Here is a 9,568-nt window from a genome sequence, read left to right on the forward strand (position 1 = left end):
ATAAAGGCCTGTCCTAATTAGAGGCCTGGTCTGGTTGCCAAGCAGTTCATTTTTATAGAAGTTCTTTGGATGTATGAAAGTGGGTTGTGGCTACTTCAAATTATGTGTCAATTCCAATTATCCTGTAAGTCTTTCATATTTCTTTAGTCTGTAAGGGTCCTCAGATCAAAAGAATCAAGAGTTTTTCATAAAAATGAATCCAAGTTGTGAGAATTGTTTAACAGTGGTGTTGTGTCGGTTTGCCGAGTGCTGTAATCCTCAAGTGTCGTAAGTCACTGTCTTTCAGATGTGCTGTATGCTGGAGCTAGATCAAGTGAATGATTCAGAATTGATTTATTATTCGAAGCCTAATTTTTATACAAGTAATATTCATACTGGTTTAAATAAGCAATTTGATTGTATGTCCTGATCTTTGCTGAGCAACAGTTTTGTGTGAAAGGAATTTAAGAAAGGCCTGTCTCATGTATTTTTTTCTGCTTTACTTGAGTTTTTCAATGGTACTTTAAACCTCTACTCCACTACAATTCAGAGGGAAATATAATACTTTTTGCTGCACTACTTTTATTGACACTAATAGTTCTTAGTTTTACATTAAAAAGCATATGACATGTTTTATGATATGGTGCAGTATTAAAATGGTCTTACATGTATGTGTCAGTGACATAAAATGTGTATAATCATATAACACTTTAAAAGGAACCATTCTGCGTATTGGGTATGTTTACTTTTGATACTTTAAAGGGCCAGTGTGTAATATTTGGCATGGTTTATTGTCAATCTGAATCTGAATATGAATATTCTACCCATTAATATGTTTATATAAGTGTATAATCGCTATAAAATAAAATTTGTTTGGTTTTCGTAGCCTTATAATTATGCTTTTATATATATATATATAGCGGGCGGCATGGAGCTGTGGTGGTTAGCACTCTCGCCTCACAGCAAGAGGGTTGCCGGTTTGATCCCGGGCGTGGGAGCCCTTCTGTGCGGAGTTTGCATGTTCTCCCCGTGTCAGCGTGGGTTCTCTCCGGACACTCCGGCTTCCTCCCACAGTCCAAAGACATGCAGATTGGGGACTAGGTTAATTGATAACTCTAAATTGTCCGTAGGTGTGAATGTGAGCGTGAATGGTTGTTTGTCTCTATGTGTCAGCCCTGCGATAGTCTGGCGACCTGTCCAGGGTGTACCCTGCCTCTCACCCGATGTCAGCTGGGATAGGCTCCAGCCCCCCCGTGACCCTCAAGAGGATGAAGCGGTTAGAAGATGAATGAATGAATGAATGAATGAATATATATATAGCAAGGGCCTTGCTTTAGAGAGGTCGCCATCTTGCGCCGCCATGTATGTACGGCAGACCGAGTGGACAATCCAGCCAGCCAGAGAACGCGTTTCGCGTGTATAAATGAACCAAGGAAGACAGCGGAAGGAAGGAAGAAGGAGGAGGAAACAGCAGAGAGTGTTAGTAGTTCGTCGATAGAGAGTAGTGAAAAGTTTTTTTAGTTATAAAGTTTGCGAATGGACCACACTTTCCACGCAACAGGAGAGAATGAACCCAAACCGTCATCTGCGAGGAAAAGAAAACGCAACTTCACTCCTTGTGATGCACTCTCTGTGGCGCTTTTCCTCCTGATGATATATCTCCCCAACGATAGTAGCACCGAATCCCATTCTGTGCATTCAGCCTCTCTTCTCGCCCGCTCAGCATCAAACACATGGAGTTCCTCATCTGTGTGCTCCGGCTCAAACAGGTATGGCTCTGGATCTGTGTCCGCTACAAGAAACTCTTCAAAATCGCGTTCAAAGTCGTCCATTGCAGCTACTATAGTCCAGAGATATTGCTAGGCTAAATAAACAGCTAAGCTCTGTTTAGAGGCTACGCTGTCAGTCAGTGTGCGGGCTGGAGATCGGTGGAGCAGAGAGGGGAGGGGGGTCCCCACTTAGGATGGTAAACGAGTATGTGTGTATGAAGTGTGTGTGTGTTACGCTAGAAGAGTCAGAGTTTGGGACGGAGTCTTTTACCCCCTGGAGTGTTACCGGAGTTTCTGGAGTGCTGAAATAAACTGGCTTTTTTCCCCGAACGCTCCTCTGGTCTCCTGCTCGTGAGGGATTCATTACAATATTGTGACATGGTTTAGATTTCTAAATAAATATTCACCTCGTCGCTAGATAGACCTACTCCTGTAAAACTCATGCGCAAGGCTTTTTGTCCCTATGAGGCCGCCGTCATTTACCCGACGGGAGGGGTGAGCGAGTGAGCCCTGCAATCTAGAATTTGACCACTGATGTCACTGTTTTGTGTTAGACAAAAGCACCTTTGCAGCGGTATGAATACACTGCAAGGTGGCATCAATTCATAATGCCACCGAGGACCACCATACTGCTGCAAAAGGTGCATCAGTTTGTAACGCCACCAGACAGTGCCAGTTTGTAATGGCGCTGGAAACAATGTCATATAAGGAGCTGTAGGGCAGGCAGGGGAGATGGATGGGTTCAGCAAACCTTAAACTTTCACCTGGGAGGCCGTTGTTCACTTCCTGTGTGAATGTTAAGCCAAACCATGATGTTTTTTTTTTATCTAAACCTAAACCACATGCTTTTGTAGCACAATGAAATAGACATAAATATGAGGTGTTTTACCGAAGTTTATTTTGAAAAAGACTGTATGCATCTAACGACCAAAAATTGTACATTTCCTGTCAAAACTGAAGTGTATTTTAACATTGTAACAAGCGTAAGTTGACATGGTGTACAGGAACACCAACAACTGATGTTGGAGGACATCAAGCCCGTCATAGACATGAAAGTCCCCTGACCAAGGGTGATATTTGACGAGCTGGAATGAGAACGTATTGGAGATATGGTTGTAAAGGTGTGAGACTTTCAAGGTAGGATAATGTTCTCAGAAAATGTCACAGTTGCACGGCACAATGACTCAAGGACTGAAAACAGAAGGGTTTTTTGGGTTGACCAAACGCTTTAATTGAAAATTGAAACATTTTAAAGTTTAAAAAGTCTCCATTTTGAAGATAAATCAAAGTGAGATCTCCATCCACTTGCAATTTTTTTCAATACCATAGATAATCAAATGTGCATGGTACGATAACTGTCAATTTTCATACCATGGCATAGCTTGAAACATACATTTACCACTGCAGCTGTAGTAGGAGATTGTGATGACCCCTCCAACTCTGCCTGTCAGTTATCTTACTCTGCTGTTGAGTTCGCAGATGCTGGGAGTTGGCTGGTAGGTGGAGCTGGGAGGGTCGTCTGGTTGTACCTGCACTGCCCTCTCTGGTCAGTCACTCTCTCTTAGCTGGGTCTGCTGCATGCTCCTTAGCCTCCATTCTTTGTTTGGTTTGCTGCAGCAGCCAACACACATTACACCATATTTTCTCTCATCCACACACTTCCTACATGACTGATCCCTTTCCCACTTACACACTCACGCAGTTAGTTAATATGTTTATTTATTATTTTTTTTAATATATTATTTATTTTGACTGATTTATCTGAGTGTGTAATAGTTTTGCCAATATATCCCCCTAAATCGTACACACTGGACCTTTAAGTACATTTTGCTGCTAATGCTGAATTCAGGACTTTTACTTGTAGTATTTTTTTCCCTCCTGCTCATCTTTTGTATTTTAATCAATGACAAACGCATCTTAAAAACGTATGAAATTAGGAAGGATAGTGACTTAAATATACTGTAATAGCAGCATATATTTCTTTCCAGCAAAACGAAGAACAAATAAACTTCACAAGTTATCACTTCCTAGCAGTAAATATAATGAGAATATGATAATTATAACAGTTTAAATTAAAACTGTAACCCTTCTGGCCTCTGTTATTATCACCTCTCCCACACAGTTGTAACACAAGTGATCATGTAAGAAAACTCCAACAGGGATGCACTTCTGTGGAGGATTCATCTTTGCAATTCTTAGAGGGGTCAAATTAAATAACCAGAACATAAGCACAACATGCAAGATTATTGAATCGTGTTTGTCCAAGGAAAACGTTCAAGAAATTAAAATATGGTCATTATGATCTGGATCAGAGTTTGATTAACCTTACAACCCTCTTCTCAAATTCACTGTAATCATACGCACAGCACTTTGTTCCACTGTTCATTTAATGCTGCAGCCAATGTATCAACCATGCACCCTTAGCTATTAATTACTGATCACTTACAAACAGTAACAGATGATGAAGGCGCCCTGACAAGCACAGAGCTACAAAAAAAAAAGCTAGTTGGCTATTTATTTTTAGAGAAACCTTTTTATCTAAAATTATGATTAGTGGAAGGAAGCTCACCATCTGCCACTTGAGAAATCTCACTCTTTTTTTGTTTGATGTTGAATCGTCTTAGCCATGGGAGGCTACTTTTATTTACAATCGTCAGGGGAGTTTTTGCTTTTCTCTCGTCTTTGTGCTTCTTTAAAGTTCCCTATAAATAGTTTGCACAATCTCCGCAGATGCAACTTCAGAGTTCCTTTAAAGTGAAAACACCACAGCTTTATTAGGACCAGATAAACTCCAGACGATGACATTTTATTTAAACGCTTGATTGTAAAAATAATGAATGACTGCCGAGTAATCCAAACGCGCTACAGTTTGATTGCTGTTTATACCCTCCACCAGTTGGTGCTCACAATGTGGGGCTGCTCGGTGTCATTAACACCCTCTGAAGCATGAGTCACTATTTTTATATTATTATGAATCATAGTGAAGTTAAAAAAACTTTTTTTTATACACCTTGCACAAAAACAACAAAATCAGAATTGAAAAGTAGTCCCAATTACCTCTCATCGTATTTTCAGCTTTTTGTAGTTGCCGAAGCTTGCTGTTGATTTGTTCCTTCATTTGTGTCTGTCTGAGTAAGACAGTTATTCTGTATCTCTTATATTACAGCTATTGTTCTTACGCATGAGGCACCAAGTTTGACATTTCGAGTCTGACAATATATCTGAGTAGATAATGAAAAATACTGTTTACCCCATCTGTTGGGGGTCATGTTTTCGAAACAGAAACACATATTTCAGCAGGACTCCTCTGAGACTACAGCAATCAAACATAAACAAGCGTACATTTCAACGGTTTGTGCTATTGGGCTGCCGCATGACAACTGCATGACTCTTTCAGGCACCTCTTTGCCAAAAACGTAGTGGTGCAAGTTATTCTATGCCAGGCTTTGGGGGTGGGAGCAGGTGGGAAGGCGAGAGTGTTGTAATTCTCCTCAGACATGGAGAGAGTCTGATTAAATGCTCACACAGTGGAGAATTTGAATGTAATCCCTCACTGTTAAATTTGAGCAATGCGACTGTTGCATGGATCGGCTCAGGTCTGAGACAGTTCCAGGGTGTTGGAGGGGGGTCTGCCCCGAAAGGAACCTATAATACACCTGTATGAATACTGTGACATCAGTGTCTTAAGGTGCGGACACACCAAACCGACATCAAAGAACTAGCGGCAACGAAAGCCAACTATTGCGTCGTCTACGTCGCCTCACGCCGCCCTGTGTCAGTTGACAAACCGACAAACCCGCTGCTTCTTCCCACTTTAACCTGGCCTTTACATTTGTTGTAATGAACGAGCCAATATTTAAGCAAGCTAACCAAGCTAATGGCTGGCATCTACCTGTTCGCCAGCGAAAGTGAAAGTGAAAGCAAACTCCAGATTTACTCTTATTTTGAAAACAAACTATGTTGTCTCACCTCACTAAAGTAACTGACTAACTTCTGCTTGGATGTTGCTACTACCTGGTCGCTACCTTTTTTAAAGTCCTTACCTGGCCTGTATTAGGCTTGGATTGTGTTATGGTATACCAGGGTATTTACAAATCCTGATGGTATGATTTTCAGTACCATCAAAAATACAGATGCTCATCTTTGTATTAAACTCATATAGATGTTGTATTGTGATATATTGTTTGTAGTGCACACCTTGTGCCACTAGAGGTCAGTCTCAGTGGAGCAGGCAGCTGAGCTGACAGATATGGTAGTAGTATATAGGGACCAGCTTTGCGCGTGCACGTGAACCGCGCGTGCGTGTGTGCACGCGAAACGTGCGTGCCCCCCCCCCCCCTCACACACGCCCCTCCCCCAATCCCCTCCCCCACAAACGTCATATGAAATCCTGCTCTCATTGGTTAAACATAGCGCCTCCTTCTGGGGGTGGTTCCGAATGAAACCGTAGCTATTGGCTAATCAAAAGCCCCTCCTTGCGGCCGGATGTAGGTGGTGTGCATATATATACAAGGGATTTTCTCAGCAGGACATCCTCAACTTCTCGGACGGCGAAGCTACGGCGGGAGGAACTCTGATTTTTTTTTTCTTCAACGATCGCCTGTATTCTGCAAGACGTTTCTGCAACCATGTCTTCCTGCACCAGCAACAGTGGCATCGGGTCAAGCGACCGCCCAGGTATGTCTAATGACCCGGCGACGGTTGTGGATGCTCGGGCCCCTTACAAGAAAAGGAGACGTGTAGGAAGTGGTCTCGTTACTCCGGAGAATCGTGAATTTGAGCTAGAGCTGGAGGGGGTTAATGGGTATGTTTACAATGTTAAATATCAGGACTCTGTCGTTACACTCAGTGCGGCCACCGGTCGCAGTGTGGTTCCAGGCGTTGAAACATGGACGGTCAGTTTGATGCATAGAGATTGGAAATTGTTTTGGTCAGAGGTCTGCCCTGACCTAGACCAACCCGGTTTCCCAGAGAGTATTTATGTCTCGCAGTGGGTCAGCAAAACGGGCCCCGAGATGTACCGCGTCGAGACGGATCGTTTTAACAAACGGCGGGAGGACTTTATTTTTCTCAGTGTGTGCAAAGATCGAGAATCTGTGATCGCGAGCAGAGGCCGCGACGCATGGGGACAACAACCCTACCCTCTTACACTTCAAGAGCGTGACGAGTGGTTTAAAACTGTTTTCTTTATTCAGTGGTGCGACTGGAGATCTCTGCAGAAATTGTTTGACGAAGCTGACAAGGGCATCAGAAGAGACAGGATCCTCTCTTCTTATCAGAGTGTTAGAAAACGTCTTCTTTTCGATGATGCGCAGGCTAATGCGCGGGGTAGTCACCTTCCTTCCCTGTGCCGCCCGAAAATCATCAGACACGTCGACTACTGATAAAGCCTAGGTTAGCATAACTTTTGTATTTTTTGTCATTTTAAATTATGATAAACGGTGTATAAGATTTTAATGTTTTTTTTTTTTTGTTTTTTTTTACAGGTAGTGTCCTTATCAACACCTGTGACGACGATGATACTAGTGGGTGTTGGGAAAACGATTGCGGTGGTGTGGAACCCTGCACACCTCATATGAAGTCGCATGAGGCGCTGCTTGTGAAGAAGAAGGAGAAGAAGAAGGAGGAGAAGGGACATGTCTCGACACTGTCCCTGACAAAAGACGACGTGGACACGATCAAAGACTTTCTATCACGCTGCCAGTATCACGCAGGGTGGGAAAAAACAAAAGCTCTCTGCAGCGGGTGTAAAATCAGCCACCCGAGTCAGCGTCATCACTCATGCTTGTTTGAATTTGATCAGATCAGATGTATGTATTTTGACCAGATTCTGGACTCTGTATTCAAGCAGTCTCTAGGAAAAGCTCTACATTACCTGTTTGCGCAGATATCACCGGGGGCTTTCTCACAAGACAGGCTTTTAGGAGCGGCCGAGACTCTGAGACACTATCTCAGACCCGGATGTGACGGAATATCTGCCAACGAGGAAATGGAGACGATGGAGGACCACAAGCACGAGACCGCTTTACGCAACGCCTTCACCGTGTGGACCAAGTGCTGCTGCTGCTGCATATCGACAGATTTGTAATATTTACCACAGAAAAAATGATGTTGTTGTTTGGGATCACAATAGCCACGTATCTTTTGTCGTGGAAAAGACGCCATGCCATGAACAGACTGACATCACTTCTGTACGGGGTAATTACCGGTGACTGTGTCCCACGCGACTGTGTTACATTCAACAACCATTTAAACGATATAAGGACAAATGTTATAAATTGGAATGATACCGTGTGTGCGGCAGCACACAGTTCATCAGCGGTTAAAGATGTGGTAACAGCATATTTCACAAACTGTAATGAGTCTGAGGCGTTTGCAACAGGCCACGTTATTTGTCTTTGTGCATTTCTTTGTGATGCGTGTGTTTTGATGATTAAAAATGGTGTGCCATTAGATGTTTGTGATGCAGTTCAGCACCTAGTGCGACACATGATAGACAGAGATGTGACGGTGTGTGTAAAATACCTAAACATGTTGAAAAACCATAAATAAATAAATAAAAGACGGTGTGTCGACCTCATTTTGGCCACTTGTGTTGTTGACTGAATATGGAGCGCACGCTAGACAAGATTTACCACGACCCCGCACACCCAGGGGGTCTTGGAGGTGTACAAAAACTTTGCGACGCTGTTAGAAAATGCACTGGGGAGGCTCCGGGGATGCCTGAAGTAAAGCGTTACTTGCAGGGGCAAGATGTGTATACCCTCCACGCTAGAGCAGCTGTACACTTCCCTAGAAATAGGGTGTTGGTTAGCGGTATTGACAAACAGTTCCAGGCCGATCTGGTGGACATGAGTGAATATTCAGCAGAAAATGACAATGTGCGCTACCTGCTGACATGTATCGATGTATTTTCTAAATATGCATGGGTTAGGTGTCTTAAAAACAAGACCGGTACATCTGTTGCAAAGGCGTTTGAAGACATTTTGAACGAAGGCCGCATACCTGTAAAACTCCAAACCGATCAGGGGACAGAGTTTTATAACAAACAGTTTCAACACCTAATGGAGGTGTATAAAATTAAACATTTCTCTACCTCAAACGAGACTAAGGCTAGCACGGTTGAACGTTTCAACAGAACATTTAAGACCCGCATGTGGAGATATCTAACGTCTGTTAATTCGCGTAGATATGTTGATGTCGTCCAGGACCTCGTCAACGCTTACAACAAGTCTCACCACAGATCGATAAAGATGGCCCCATCCGATGTAAACAAAGACAACGAGAAGCTCGTCTTTAACACGCTGTACAAGGAGAAGAAGAAACCGCCGAGGATCGTATCGTTCAAATATAATGTAGGGGACACTGTGAGAATATCAAAACTCCGAGGGGTGTTTAGAAAAGGTTATGAACAAACATATACAGACGAGTTTTTTACAATAACTAGGCGCATAGCCCGTGACCAGCCTGTGTATAGAATATCAGATTGCTCGGGTGATGAGGTAAAAGGCGCATTTTACGAGCCTGAGCTACAGCCGGTAATCATTGACAAAAACAAGGTGTTTAAAATAGAGAAAATAATATCCAGAAAAACTATAGGCCGGAAAAAGATGGCGCTTGTGAAATGGTTGGGGTGGCCTGAGAAATTTAACTCGTGGGTCTCTGAAAAGGACATCGTTGACGTGTAATATATATATATATATATATATATATATATATACATATATATATATATATATCACGGGGCGTTATCTGTTTACACAGCCACTTTGGAATTGTCGCACGTCCCAACAACATCAAGAAGATGGAGAACAAGAACG

At 42.8% G+C, this 9,568-nt stretch overlaps 1 long non-coding RNA gene across 1 annotated transcript; it reads left to right on the forward strand.

Moving 5' to 3' along the window:
* Window positions 1-6,108: 6,108 nt before the first annotated feature.
* Window positions 6,109-9,326, forward strand: LOC144458623 (uncharacterized). The gene is made up of 2 exons (XR_013488016.1): window positions 6,109-7,142; window positions 7,235-9,326. It is a non-coding gene; the product is annotated as an uncharacterized LOC144458623 (long non-coding RNA).
* The last annotated feature ends 242 nt before the right edge of the window (window positions 9,327-9,568 follow it).

This window comes from Epinephelus lanceolatus, chromosome 18 (assembly GCF_041903045.1).
Source record: "Epinephelus lanceolatus isolate andai-2023 chromosome 18, ASM4190304v1, whole genome shotgun sequence".
Classification (NCBI taxonomy): Eukaryota; Metazoa; Chordata; class Actinopteri; order Perciformes; family Serranidae; genus Epinephelus; species Epinephelus lanceolatus.